The 14858-nt window shown below is 40.0% G+C and overlaps 1 protein-coding gene across 2 annotated transcripts in view; it reads right to left on the reverse strand.

Annotated features, from left to right (window-relative positions):
* Nucleotides 1–3539, reverse strand: part of LOC138162440 (aldehyde dehydrogenase, dimeric NADP-preferring-like) — an 11459-nt gene extending 7920 nt beyond the window's left edge. The window contains exons 1-2 of one of the 2 annotated variants that reach the window (XM_069089606.1): nucleotides 3262–3539; nucleotides 1961–2040 (exon numbers count right to left, since the gene is read on the reverse strand). The gene's annotated coding sequence lies outside the window, so the exon portion shown is untranslated. The remainder of the gene's footprint in view (nucleotides 1–1960; nucleotides 2041–3261) is intronic. The other variant, XM_069089605.1, reaches the window with a different exon arrangement.
* Between the last annotated feature and the right edge of the window lie 11319 nt (nucleotides 3540–14858).

Below are 14858 nucleotides of genomic sequence, written 5' to 3' on the forward strand. Positions count from 1 at the left end.
AATGTGTAGCAGTTTAATTCTTTGTCTTTGGTTTACCTTAAGACTGTTTAAATTAAGTGCCCCTTACTGATGGCTTCGTATGCATCAAATTAGTTTGGTCTGTGAGAAAATATATTGGATGGTGACTTTAAGTACCTGTAGGTCCAGAACAGTCCCCTTAATACAGGAAGTATCAGGGGCCCAGGATGAGGGGTGTGGCTTAAAAAGACCCTATTACATTAGAGTCCTAATGATCCTTTATGTTTTCATGTCACTTTTTGTTTTTAAAAACATCTTTATATTGTTTATCTCATTTGATATGCATAAAACTCTAGGACATAGGCAGGTCAAAGATCAATGTTCTCATTTTACACTTGGGGAAACTGAGTCCAAATGACAGGTAGGATGACAGCATCATGGAATTAAAGCTGAACGAGTAATAGGAGATCATTTAATCTAACCTCATTCTCCATTTTAAAGAAGAGGAAGCCAAGACCCAGAGATGGGAAGGTCACCCAGTGATGAACCTGGGACTAGAACCCAGGACTCCAGGGCTTTGCTTTGTTTTTTTTTTTTTTTTTTTTCCCACTAAAACACATTTCAGCCTAGGGACTAGATTGCATTCCACCAAAGAACATGAGAACAACCATAGCCACCACCACAGCAAACCAACAAGAAGAAACTTTTGCCCTCAACATTGCCTTCTCAATCACTATTCCAAAGAGGAAACATACCAGCTTCCAAACCAGTCCCCTCATTCATGCTTTCTCCATTGACCAGTGAGAACCATCAAGCTTTCATGTTAAAAGGGACCTGAGGAGCCGTATAATCAAACCTCATTTCAGACATGAGGAATCTGAGGGCACAGAAAGGAAAAGAAGTCTACACTGCTAGTCAGGGGCAGGATTCAGAAGGACATGCAGGAACCCTGACTCTGATCCAGACTTCTTTCCATTAGAGTTCCCATGGCTTTGCCTAAGGATCTTGCTAAGTGCCAAAATGGCAGCATCCTGGGGGTTGGGCATGGGGGTTGCTAAGTTCCCACAGAAATCATACCAAGGGGCACAGAGCCAGAACAGGACTGTAGCAGGGAAATACACCCTTCCCCCATTCAAGTGACTGGGGGAGGAAGCAACCACCCTTCCCAGACCTAACAATCAATCAGCATGTATTTGTTAAGTGCCTACTGTGTGCTAGATGGTACAGTGGATAGAGTACTAGGTTTGAAATCAGGAATCAGGAAGATACATCTCCATGAATTCAAGTCTGGCCTCAGATATTTACTAGCTGTGTGACCCTGGACAAGTCACTTCACCCCACTTACCTCAGTTCTTCATCTATAAAAATGAGCTGGAGGGGCAGCTAGGTGGTGCAGTGAATAGAGCACCAGCCCTGGAGTCAGGAGGACCTGAGTTAAAATGCGGCCTCAGACACTTAACACAAAAACTAGCCGTGTGACCTTGGGCAAGTCACTTAACCCCAATTGCCCTCCAAAAAGTAAAAAAAAAAAGCTGGAGAAGGAAATGAAAAATCACTCCAGCATCTTTGCCAAGAAAACCTCAAATGGGTTCACAAAGAGTTGGACACAACTGAAATAGCTGAACAACCCTGTAGGCCAGGCATTTGTGATACAAAGACAAAAAAAAACAGCCCCTACCTTCAAGGTACTTACCATCCTATTGGGAAAGATAACATAGACTATATAAGAATATACAAAATGTGTATAATGGTTTTTCCCCTTTGGGGAGGGAGAAAAATGGGGCAATTGGGGTTAAGTGACTTGCCCAAGGTCACACAGCTAGTAAGTGTTAAGTGTGTGAGGCCAGATTTGAACTCAGGTCCTCCTGGCTCCAGGACCAGTGCTCTATTCACTGATCCACCCAGCTGCCCGTTTTTGTTAGGAGGATGCCAGCAGCCCTGTCGTCTGCCTTTCTTGACCAACATGATCACATCCAAGTTGGTCAGGCTCCTAGTACATTACCTGAGCAGGTGACATCAGCAATGGATAGCAGCCTTAGTGTATCCTGGGGACCCCATTTTCCATGCCTCTGAATCTTCCTCCTAGACCAAAATTTCCCCTTATTGTTCTACTTTCCAGCACATCTCAATAAGAGAGAAAGGGAAATAAATCCATTTGCTTCCCACAGACCACCAGGGGCCCGATAGCTCCCAGAATAAATTGCACCCCACAAATCGTAGGGTGACTGAAGGACCTCTAGCTAAAAGAGACCTCCCAGTCACCTAGTCCAACTTCATCATTTTTGCAGAGGAGGAAACTGAGGCCCGTGGAGGTTAAGCAACTTCAGAGCATGGGATCATAGATTCAGAATTATAAAAGATCATCTAGCCTTACCCTCTCACTTTACAGACAAGAAAATTGGAGGACACAGATGTTTCACATGAGTCAAATAGGATGTTCAACATTTCAATTCTAGTGACACTTTCCCCTCTTAAAATATAAAACATGAAATTATCACAAAATGAGAAAAGGTCAGAGAGGTAAAGACTTCAGGGTCCATCTAGGTCAACCTATCCTTGATACAAGAATTCCCTCTATGACACACTGGACATACACCTCTCACCTTCACTTAGTAACCTCCATTACCTCCAGGGATGAGCCATTCCACTTCTGAACAAATCTTCTTGCTGTTCGTCCTTTATTTTCAAAGATCAATGAAATTATGGACCTTTCACAAATGCTGCTAATGTACGACAATCTCCCAGCATGATGCCACACAGAATCATAGAAGGTAAGACTTAGGGCGGACCTGAGCAATCTTCTAGGTTTAACACTCTCAATTTTGCTACCAAGTTTTTTCATCCTACTTTTATTTCAATGGAATTTCACAGCCCAAAGGTGGTTGTGGATTTGGTCAATATAGTTTAAACAATCCCCACCTATCCCGAAGTCAAGCTAATAAGGAAAGGACCATCTGAGGTTAATCAACAGACAGGAATCCAGTTTGGAAAACAAGGATTCAGGGAGAGTCTGGAGAGCTCTCATCTGGGGAGAAAGCAAGCCAGACAATGCTCTGGGAGGTCAGCACAGAAGATGCTTCTGCACGTCTAAGCATCAAGGGATATTTGCCCTAAAGACACTCCTTCCCTATTATCTCAAACATTGGTTCCAGCACATGTTCATGAAAGCAGTCATTCTTGATAAATTCAGTTATTTGAATTATGAATTATTTATCATAGAAACTATTAGAAAATCTTTTTTTTAAGAAATCTACAGAGCTAGAAAAACTAGAAAAATGTAGTCAAAGTGAATAAAAAAATTACCTTCTACAGCTTCTCTCAGAGACTGGGACTCCTTGCAATAGTTAGTCACTATCTCTCTCCCCTCCCTATTTAAAGATTTTTCTTCCCTCCTTCCACATCACAGCTTGGCTCCAAACCCAGGAAGTTTGCGTGACAGAGTAAAATTGATATTAAAATGAAAGGGTGAAGGTTAATCCGGAATCCTACACTTGTTAAGTCTTGGTTTTTAGGATTAGCTTTTGGGTTGTCTCATCTGCTTTATTCTGAAATGTGGTCATGTGTCTTTAAAAGGATGGGCAGGGCTAAGATGCTGGGTTTGAAAAGGGAACTCTTGTTTGCCCATGGTGTGGGACCAAACCTCTGATTGATTCAGCCTGGTGGGGAAGATTTCCAGTTTTTCAAGGTACAACTTGCCAGAGCAATGACTTTGACTTTTTTCAAATCAGTTACATAAAGTCTGAAAGATGCAAATCATGATGACTTGAAATTCAAATCACATTCCCTCTGCTCAAAACATCATGGTCCCCAGTTACCATGTGGCTTACCCATGAGGATGTGTTTGTGTTTGGAGAACCTTTCAAGGTTAGAATGGACCCTGTTTTTATGCCTTGAGGATCCCAGATAATAGTCTTTTCCATGACCTCCATGCCCCTTCCTGAAGACAGAACTTATGTATTGATTGAATCTCTAGTCCCTGACATAAGAGACCTTAGGAGTATCTCTCACTAATTCTATGTGACTTCTGCCAAAGCCCAAAAGTTCCCCCTAGAAACATCAGAATTTTGGTTGTGACCCTCTCAAAATGGATTCTCAGTTCCCCTGCAAGCATTCAAGCTCACAAGATATAAGATACAGAATAGGTTCTATTGAGTTTGGCAGAAAAAGACAGAAAGGGGCTTATGCTCGGATCCTTTGACCATCAGGAAAAAAGATCTTCCTGGAGGACATCAGTTCTCTCTGCAAGGTTCTACCTTCCCCCTAGATTGATACAGTCAATACAATTCATAGTACCAATGAAAGGCTAAGTTTGAGCTATGCCTTGATGCATGTGATTCCCTTTATCTTGGTGCTTAATAAATACTTGTGCATTGACTTACTGATTTCCTCTCATTGAGGCTCCATCTCTCTTCTCCATCTACATTTGGTACCAACTTTTATAGCCATACATTGCAGCTGGAGAAACCATAGCATTGACTCTACAGACCTTGGTCAGCAAGGTGATATCTGCTTTTTAGTGAGCTGTCCAGATTTTCCAGAGTTTTCCTTCCAAGGAACAAGCATCTTTAAATGTCATGGCTGTAGTTGCCATCTGCATTGATCTTTGAATTCAAGAGTATAAAATCTGACACTGCTTCTATTTCTTCTCCCTCTATTTGCCAGGAGGTGATGGGGCTGATCACCCAGATTTTAGGGGTTTTTTATGTTAGGCTTCAATTCAGCTTTTATACTTTCCTCTTTTGCCCTCATGAAGAAGCTTCTTAATTTTTCACTTTCTGAATAACTAGCATTTATATGACACTTTTAGGTTTGCAAAATGCCTTACAAATATTACTTCATTTGATCCTCACAACAACCCTGGGAGATAGCTGCTGCTCTTATCCCCAATTTATAGATGAGGAAACTGAGGAAGACAGTGGTTAAGTGACTTGCCCAGGGTCATAAAACTAGTAAGTGTCTGAGGCTACATCTGAACTCAGGTCTTCCTGACTCCAGGTCTAGCACTTTATCCACTGTGCCACATAGTACTGGGAGACCCCTAAAGGAATCTATTCTAATCCTCTTATTTTATAGATGAGAAAATTGAGGTCCAGGGTCAAAAAGGCAGAGTTAGGATTTGAACTTGTCTCCTGACTCCAGATCCCCCATTCTTCCATTATACCATGTTGTAAGCATGTGCTAAACAACATTTGTTATTGTAATAATAATAGCCCACATTATTATGTAATATACAATAATAATCACATAATGGCCCACAACATTATCTAAAAATAGTCCTTTAAGGTTTACAAAATGCTTTATATAGATTAACTCAGTTTTCATAACACTGCAAGATAGGTACTTTATCATGCCCATTTTACAAATATAGAAACTGAGTCTGTGTGAGGTTAAGTTCCCTGTTCTTGGCCATATGGTTAGTTAATATCTGAGGCAGGATCTGCACCTTGGACGCCCCTGACTCCATGTCCAGTGCTCTGTTCCTAAGCCACACTGTCTTTTTAATGCTGAATAAGGTAAAAAAAACAAGCCAGAATTTCCAGAAATTCTTCTTCTCTTAGTCACCCAGGAAACTAGAGATGACTGGAAAGGAAAGAATTTGGGGAGTTTAATTTCTGTTTTTGAAGGTGATTTCTTTGTGCCAAATCTCTTCTTGGGTCACTTTCCCATTCACAAGCAACCTCCCTTCTCTCCTCTCTTCTCTTTGTGAAGCACTCTTGGGCTTTTTCTTTGAACTTACCCAGACCTCCAGCACAGATCTCTGCCTTGCCAACAAGAGATCTGGGACAGTGAAGTGTTTGAAAAGCATGAAGCAAATGTACCAATATCCCAGGAGCACTTTAAAAAAAAGGTTTACTGATGTCTTTTGATTTTTAGGCTGCAATTGTTCCCCAGAATATGTTCTCTGCCACTACCCATCCCCTTCCCTGGGCTCCTCCCCACCCAGCTCCCATCCCACCACCATTGAATCCTCCCTTGTAACAAAGAAAAGCAATTAAACAAAACTGGTCAACTTAGGTACTGTGCCTGATGGCATAAGCAGAATCCCACACCTCTCTGTTTAGAAGAGGAAAGTGTATGCCATTATTTGTTTCAAAGGACTGTGAGCAGTCATTAAAAGGAATCTGGATTTGGCATCCTCATCTTTTTTTTTTTTTCCAGTTCACTGTTATAGCCAGTCTGAATACTATTTTTTTTTTTTTGCTTCCAGTCCCTCCTCTCTGCATCAGTTTATAGAAATCTTCCCAGGTTTCTCTGAATTCCTCATGTTTGACTTTACTTACAGGGCAATGCTCTTTTTGAAAAAAAAAGTTTTATTGATGCTTTTTTAAAAACGTCATTGTCACTTCCCAGTTCTTCTGTCCATTATCTCCAATTCATCCTGTCTAAAACTTGCTTGCATGTAGTCTCTCCCATTAGACTGTGAGCTCCTTGAGGGCCAGGACTGTATCCCCAGCACTTAACCCAGTGCCTGGTACACAGTGGGTGATTAATAAATGTCTGTTGATTGACTGACTTTCCCCAAAGAATCCTCCCTAAAAAGGAGAAATAGTTAAAAGAGAAAGATCCATCAATCATGTGTGATGGTACATTTAGCATCTCACACCCATAGTCCACCACATCACTATTGAGAAGAAGGAAAGATGTTGCACCATCAGTCTGATGGGGTACCTGGGATCTAAATCAATTTGTAATAACATCAGTCTGTAAAACCAATTTGTAAAACCAGTCTGTAAAATCACATTTCCCTTTTCCAGCCTCAAACTCTGCCCCTCTCCCTATCCGCACTCTGCCTAGGCAACAACTTGTGACTCCTTTGTCCTTGCTTAATCTAGCCCTATTGTAGTTGCCTCATGTCTGTTCCTGTCTGGCCCAAATCTCATCTCCAAGTTAAACTCCTCAAACTTTTATCTATGCACTGAAGTCACAAGTTAGTGTTGGTTCCCTTACATTCATCCTGTCAGCCCTGACAAAGGCAGCCCTACCCTTTAAAAGTAAAAGCCTGTGCCCCCTTTCACTTGCAAAAGGTCCCCTAAGGACTCTTGCCCGCTTCTGTAACAGCGTAAAAATAAAATTTTTCAACTCTGACTCCAAGTAAGGCTGAGCTGAATTCTTTCCAGACTGAATCCAGGTTCTGGTCTTAAGATAAGATCAGAGTCCCTGCTGAACCTATTGGGAGCCATTCCTCATCATTTTGGTGAGCCAGCTAGGAGAAGTCTGTGGTCTCAAGCTTTTCTTGGAGTTCTGGAATTCTGGTAAGCTCCTTTTCCTTTTTTCCTCTCCTTTCTCTCCCTGTATGTCGGTTCTTTCCCCTCAAGCACCTAGGATAGGCTTGCTGGGATGTGGTTCTGGTTTGGCCAGACTGGAAGGGACATACTCTTCCTTTGGGGGGCCCCAAAGGAAGACACTTGTCGGGATATACTTCTTCTCGAGCATACTCTCAGGAGAACACTTATCCAGGGTGCATCTCATAAATGCCCTGCTTAGAGATAAGCACCCACGCTTCTAAACATATATATATATATATATATATATATACATATATACATACATTTTTTTTTTAGGCAAGACTTCTGCCTTGGGATGCCAGAACAGCAGTGTTCACTCACTGCAGGGACTCTGGTTCGAGGGCAGGAAAAGAGGTATGGATCAATCTCAATCCTTATCTCAATCTATTCCTGAAGACTCTCTTCTGAACAATTGGAAAAAAACTCAGTCTTCAAGACCTCAGGTAGAAAGGATGGGCCAGCTTCCCCTACACTTGGGGATCTGTGCCTAGGTTATCTCAAAGCAATTTTACCTGGCCCCCCCATTAGCATCTATCTAGGGGCCAAGCCAATGTGATTTGTACTGAGGATTTCAGAAATCCTCTGTGAGCTTTTTGAATCTTCCTGTCAGCTTCTCTCTCTCTCTGTCTCTGTTTCTGTGTGAATGAGTGTGTGTGAGTAATCTGACACCTCTAAGCTTTAAACTACAGCTGGACTGCAGGACATTCCTTTGAAATGCTGATATCTCTTTTCCTCCTCCTTTCCCCTGCTGCTGAATGCAGGCTGGAGAGGGAGAGAAAAAGAGCAAAATATTGTCTTGTTTAGGTTATATGATGGTAAATGCAAGTGAAAGAGTATAGGAGAAATGTTATGTTGGAATTAGAAAGAAATAAGGTATGTGTGGTTTTAAAGGGGCTTTAATCAAAGTCTAACAGAAGGATGAGTAGACAGTAGGAAAAACAAGAAAGTTTAAGCATGTAGCAAAGAAAGGAACATGGGTAGGAAGTGAAGATAGGTATAAGTTAGTTGCTATTGAAAAGTGTGAACAGAAGTTTTAAGATCTTTAAAAGTTTGAAAATCTCCTCTTCATTCCACTCTGGCCTAGTGGAGTGAGGAGAAGGCGATAAGAAAGGGAGGGAATCTTCTCCCTCAGATCAAAGAGGCAGGCAGACCGACATTTAACTATTTCCTGCCTCACCTGAAAGAGGAAAGTTTTGTGTAACAGAATGCAACTGAAAGGCAACTGAATGCATTCTGGTCATCTTTGAAAAGTGTCACTCCTAATTTGATGCTAAAGATAAGTCAGAATTCATTTTACTATTTTGCATTTAGGCAAATTGGAATATTTTCTAAGATTTGATACAAAAGGTGAGGTTTTTGGGTTCTCTAGAACTGGGGTAAGGGAGTAGGTGCCACTCCCCCTTCCCTTGCTAGAGAAGTCAAAGCTATCACTTTCAAAGAAGTTTCTAAGGAGTGGACACATAAAATTTATTGGGGTAAAAGTTAGAACAGCTAAAAACATTTGAGTAGATTTTGTTAAAGCCTCTCTCACCAGATCAGATAAGGAAAGAGAGTGCTGAAGAGTAGTAGGGAATTTGAGTTACCCTCCCCCACTTGAAAAAGAAAAAGAGAGGGGGAGACATAGCAGCTATATCGAGGGCCCCACTGGCAACGGCCCTGGGCCCCTGGGTACCCTGAAATCCACAACTCTAGGCGTGCAGATGACCCTCTCTCCTTTCAAACCCCTGGGTCCACAACCAAGCTCTGCAACTGTGGGGAGAGGAGAAAAGCCTCTGCACTTGGTAAGCCTAATTTTCTATCAATAATTTTTGCATGTGATGAATTGGAAATGCAATTAATGTCATAATGTCATTGTGTTATTATGGTATCTCTAAATTGTAAAATCCTCTTATACTGTAAAAATTGAATGACAAAAAGTAGTTTTCTATCTGAATTTTGTTGAAACTAGAAGATGGAGAAAAAGTTGTGTAAAACTAGCTATGTTACTTTATCAGTTCTGCTAACCCTATGTTATAATGTTTATTTCATGTGAATTGGATTTTTATGTTATACTGTCTGATGGTTTAAAGCTGTTATATTTGGGATACAAACAAGTAGTAATAATACTGCTGATATTTACAGTGATAGCTGATTGTCCATTTAACTTTTTTGCTATTCTGGAAATATACAGTGATTTAAAGTTATAGTTTCCACATTACTAATGATGAAATGAATGATTCCCTGCACAGTGAATTGGAAAGGCATTTTTGTAGAATTCTTATTGAGCAAATAAGAACTCCTGAAAAAGGGAGAGAAAAATATAGGGATGTAGTTTTCAAGCTTCCTTCATCTAAGAATGTAATTATGTTAATTTGAAGGTTTATGGATCACCACATTCACCATGTATGTGAGATTCCAGAATGTAATTGATTTCTACTGATAAGTTGATTGGTTGTATGGCATCGAAAAAAATTTTAGTTCTGTGTAATTTCATGTGGAGTTTTAAGGTCATCAGATTGGTAATTCATTTGTTTTTGTTTCAAAATTCAAATTTAAGAACATGATAATTGTTTATGATATATTGTTTTATATATATATATGTATATTGTTACTGGTAAACAGCTGTATTATCTATGCTGTATGAGAAGCAGTTTCTCTTAAAGTTTTGAGTATTGTAATTTGGGAAATCATAAGCTTCCAAGTCTGTGTTTGTTTAAAAGGAAGTTTCAGTCAAGATTGTTTAAAATTATAAGACTGTTAGCTAAGTTATTGGGCTACTGTTTTAATGCCAAAACCTAAAATTGTGACAACTTCATTCTGACAAGTTCTGCCCATTCAGAACAGTCCTCCTGCATGTATGAGAATTGGCTAAGCAGGGGCATCATTATTAGCCCTTCCCCCATTCACTCCTGCATTTACAATGTTGTAAAACTGCCAAATCCCCTGGAAACTATCTCTGTTAAGCAAGGTTATTGGGAAAGGAACAGTTTGAGTCATGTAGTTTTTAAATGAACCTAACTTGCTAAGAAGTTGCAAGGATTAAAAAGGATTTCTATAAATTGGCTTTTAGATTTCATAAGGAAAGATGGTAAATGGAATTCCTTACATTTGTGAGACCTGATAAATCTCTATTGCTTATTGCAGCTACAAGAGAATAGAAATAATTATAACTGGCTCTAAGCTGTGATTGGTGAGGCTTGTTGTTTAAGGTAAAAGGCATTTGGCACCATAACTAAATTTTATTTTGAGTTTGAATTTGAGTATAGTTATCTGCATTAAATCAGTATCAGAGAGAAAATGCCACAAGCTACTCAGAGGAAATGTGATCCTGTACTGTGGACAGGTGGAAGTCTGCATTTGGTAAAGGCCAGAGGGACAATCTTAGCCTCCGTCTGAGATGGGATCCCTCCTGGCTCAGTTTACCCATGGGGTTCCTTTGAAAAGGAATGTTCCCCACCTATTCCTGAGTCTAGCTTTGAGGTGGAATGGGGATACTGCATGGTTGGATATCTGTAACTAACCTGAATTTAAAGAAAAGTCCAGGATTTTATCCTGTCATATTTGGAATGTCCCAGGTCCCTGCTTTTTCCTTCTATAGCAGGTTTCTATGATCAGAGCAAGTAGTCAGTAAAAGATGTGAGCTCTTTCATGTTAGCTTACTGGAAAATCTGATATTATTTTCATCCAGAATTAGAACATATGCAGAAAGTTATGCAGACTGCTCAAAATCATTTTAAAAGATTTCAACTTACTTTCTTCATAAAAGTTTAGTGATCATTTATGAATCTTGAAACTGTTTTAAAAGAAGGGAAAATACTTTTGGAAGAAATTTTAAATTTCTAGTGTGATTTTTTTAAAAAGGCCTACTAAAACCTTCCTTCACAAGATAAATTTATTGCTAAACTAATGGAATGAGTTGTAAAGCAGAAGAGATCTTGCTGTTTTGATCTGAATTTGTAGTTATTCCATTATCTAAGCAAAAGTTAACATTTGTAACTGAATGTACATGTAAAAGATTCAATTTCTGAAGTATCTTTTTCTTCCAGAGTGAATATAATCAGAGGATAAACAAGTTTTGTGAAACAAGGATGTATGTCTACTATCTAGCTGTGAGGTTCAAGTCAGGAGCCTCTTTTGTTAAAGGCATTACAATTATGTTAGTAAAAGAATAAACACTTATGAGGTATCTTGTCTATAGGAAAGTATAAAGGACAGTGAAATAATCTGAGTAATGGGTTATACTAGCCCATACTTACCCCACTTCTGGTCAATTTTCTCTTACTCCTTTTTGGCCCTTGTTTGTTTAATCTCTTTGCTAGACTTGTGTCTTTTAGGCTCAGCACCCTTCACTTGTAGATGACATCTCAGGCTGACCTTGAATGATGGGACCCTGAGAAGCAGGGACAGCTCTACATCCCTTTCCAGCTGGAAGCAGTTCAAGAAGATGAGACTGTTGCCCCTGCCCCAAATGAATTTGGGCCCCATCTGTTTAAGGGGGAGGAATGATGGAGTACCTGGGGTCTAAATCAATTTGTAATAACATCAGTCTGTAAAACCAATTTGTAAAACCAGTCTGTAAAATTACGTTTCCCTTTCCCAGCCTCAGACTCTGCGCCCTCCCCCTATCTGCCCTCTGCTAGGCAACAACTTGTGACTCTTTTGTCCTTGCTTAATCTAGCCTTATTGGAGTTACCTCATGTCTCCTCCTGTCTGGCCCAAATCTCATCTCCAAGTTAAACTCCTCGAACTTTTATCTATGCACTGAAGTCACAAGTTAGCCTTGGTTCCCTTACATCCATCCTGTCTGCCCTGACAATGGCAGCCCTACCCTTTAAAAGTAAAAGCCTGTACCCCTCTCACTTTCAGGTCCCCTAAGGACTCTTACCTGCTTCTGTAGAAGCGTAAAAATAAACTTCAACAACTCTCACTCCAATTAAGCCTGAGACCTTGAATTCTTTCCAGACCCTATTGCAGGTTTTCTGGTCTTAAGATAAGATCAGAGTTCCTGCTGAACCTAACAGCCCACCCTCATCAAGTCCTCTGGGATCAATATATCAGACTTGATATATATATATATATATATATATATATATGTATATGTATATGTGTATGTATAATTATATATGTATAATTAATACAGATTAATAATCACTGTATTAATCTAAATTCTGAAGTCTTTTAGTATTGTTTGCCTTTTTGCATGATTGCTGTCACTATGGTTCTCTTGGTTCTGCTTTCCTTAATTGTGGCAATCCATTAAAGTCTCCTAAGTTTCTCTAAGTTCCCTGTATCCATTTTTTTCTTATGGTATAACAAAATTCATTACACTCATGGACCATAATTTTTCAGTCATTTCCTAATCAATGTTTCTAGTTTGGGGCTTCCACAAATAGTGCTGCTGCAAATATTTCATTGTGCTGAGAATCTTTTTTCTTTTTTTCATCTTTTACTTCCATGAGCCATATTACTTGGCTGTGAAATCTCCAGAGCAAGGGGTAATATGATTCTAAATTGCATTTCAGAGTGGTGTGCTGATCCATCAACAGTGTATTCATATACCTACCTTCCCATAGCTTTTCCAACATTGACATGTCACTTTTGTGAAGTTAGTGAGTTTGACTTGAAACCTCAGAGTTGTTTTCATTGTATTTCTCTTCTTACTAGGCATTTGGAGAATTTTGTATATTTGTTGGTAGTTGACCTTTCTACAGATACATTAATGCGCTGTTGGTGGAGTTGTGAATGGTCCAGCCATTCTGGAAAAATAATTTGGAACTTTGCCCAGAAACCTACTAAATTGTTCATGCGCTTTGATGTGGGTCATCCTGACTTTTGTCCTGCCACTGGACTATAATGACTCTGGAGGAGAGAGTGAAGCTGCTAACTTTGTGCAGCAGTTCACTGACATCAACCTCATGATGTCCCATCTCTTTGAGAATAAAGGACAAACAATAACAAATGATTCTGCATGAGGTCACTACACATACAGAAGGACTTCCAGAGCAGATGTAGTGAGTTAAACCTTTGCCACGCTTCTTTTTTTCTTCCTTCTTTCCTTTCTTTCTATCAGGGTTAATTGACTTGCCCAGGATCACACAACTACTGTCTGAGGTTGGATTTGAATTCAGATCCTCCTTACTCCATCACATATATTTCTTACACATGTCCCTCACTACTATATGGTCTAAGTTTAAGTTTACTCCTCCCTTGGGTGCTTTGTGTATTTGTGGGAAGGAGTGAACCAGGTTTTTAGAAGAAAGTTTTGTATTAACTGTCTTTACCATGTTATCTGTGTGTAGTAGTAGTAGCAGGTTGAGTAGAAGTGGGGGGATGCTGCCACTTTCTTCTTATCCTCCTGCAATTGTCTTCTATTTTGGTCAGAAACTCTGAGTGCCTTCCCTTCCCAGATTAATACTTTTTAATGGTAAACTAAGCCATCTTTTGTCTCAATTCTTAGCCAACCGCTAATCATGGAATGGGTGTTGCCTCAAACTGAGACCTGAGAAAGATTGGTCCCTTTGACCTAGTGATAACACAACTAGGTCTATTCGGCAAAGCAATCAAAAGAAGAGGGAAAGGTTCAAAGCTATTTAGAGCAGCTCTTTTCAAGGTATCAAAGAACTGGGAATGGGTGGGGGGATGCCCATCAATTGGGGAATGGCTGAACAAGTTACAGCATATTCATGTGATGGAATGCTATTGTTCTGGAAGCAAAAGTCAATAGTATCCATTGTTGCTGAGAGGCAGGGAAGGGTGAGGCTGGAGAAAAGACTGAGATTTGGCAGTTCAAGATCACTGGGAACATTGGAGATGGCCATTTCAGTTGAGTGACAAAGTCAGTAACCAGACTCCAAAGGTTTGAGAAGTGACTGCTTTCTCTCTCTTCCAATTATCATGCTTATATTCAGCAGTTTATTTGTCTCCCAGGCATACTTAAGTTAGCTTGGGAGCAGGGACTGCAGTGCCTAGCACAGTGCCTGGGGCTTAAGAAATGCTTGATGTGGATGGATTATACAAAGCTATTTCTTGAAGGGAAGATAGGGTCTTAGGTCTGGACCCACAAAAGACCTTAGAGGTCATCAAGTCCAACATCTTTATTTTACAAATGAGGAAACTGAGACTGGGGAAGATTAAGCATCTACCTTCTAGTAGGTGCTTAATAATTGCTGTTTCCTTCTTTCCTTTAGTGACTCACCCAAGATCACACAGGTAATTAAGTATTGTAAGGGGGTAGAGGGAAAATATGAGTAAGAGAGAGAATGAGGGAATATCTGAACTCTGAGCCTCTGACTTCTGAACCAGTGCTTTGTTATTTGTTATATCAAAGAATATATCATTTTTTACTTCCATGAGGCATATGCCCAGGTGGGAAATCTCTGGATCAAGGGTATGAACCAGTTAGTGAGTTTTCTTGCATAACTCCAAATTGCCTTTTCAGAGGGGCTAAACTGATCCACCAGGATATTGGTGTGCCTGTTTTCCCACAGCCTTTCCAGCATTGACTAATTCCATGTTTTCTACCTGGCCTCAGAGTCACTCATTAGAAGATTGGAGAGAAGTCCCAAATAAGTGTGTAGTAGTAATCTTTGCCCATGCTCTGTTTTACATTTTTGTCAGCAACTTGTAGGAAGTTGT

Source organism: Petaurus breviceps, unplaced genomic scaffold (assembly GCF_028583685.1).
Source record: "Petaurus breviceps papuanus isolate PSGF00001 unplaced genomic scaffold, PetGlider_PUasm1.0 186, whole genome shotgun sequence".
Classification (NCBI taxonomy): domain Eukaryota; kingdom Metazoa; phylum Chordata; class Mammalia; order Diprotodontia; family Petauridae; genus Petaurus; species Petaurus breviceps.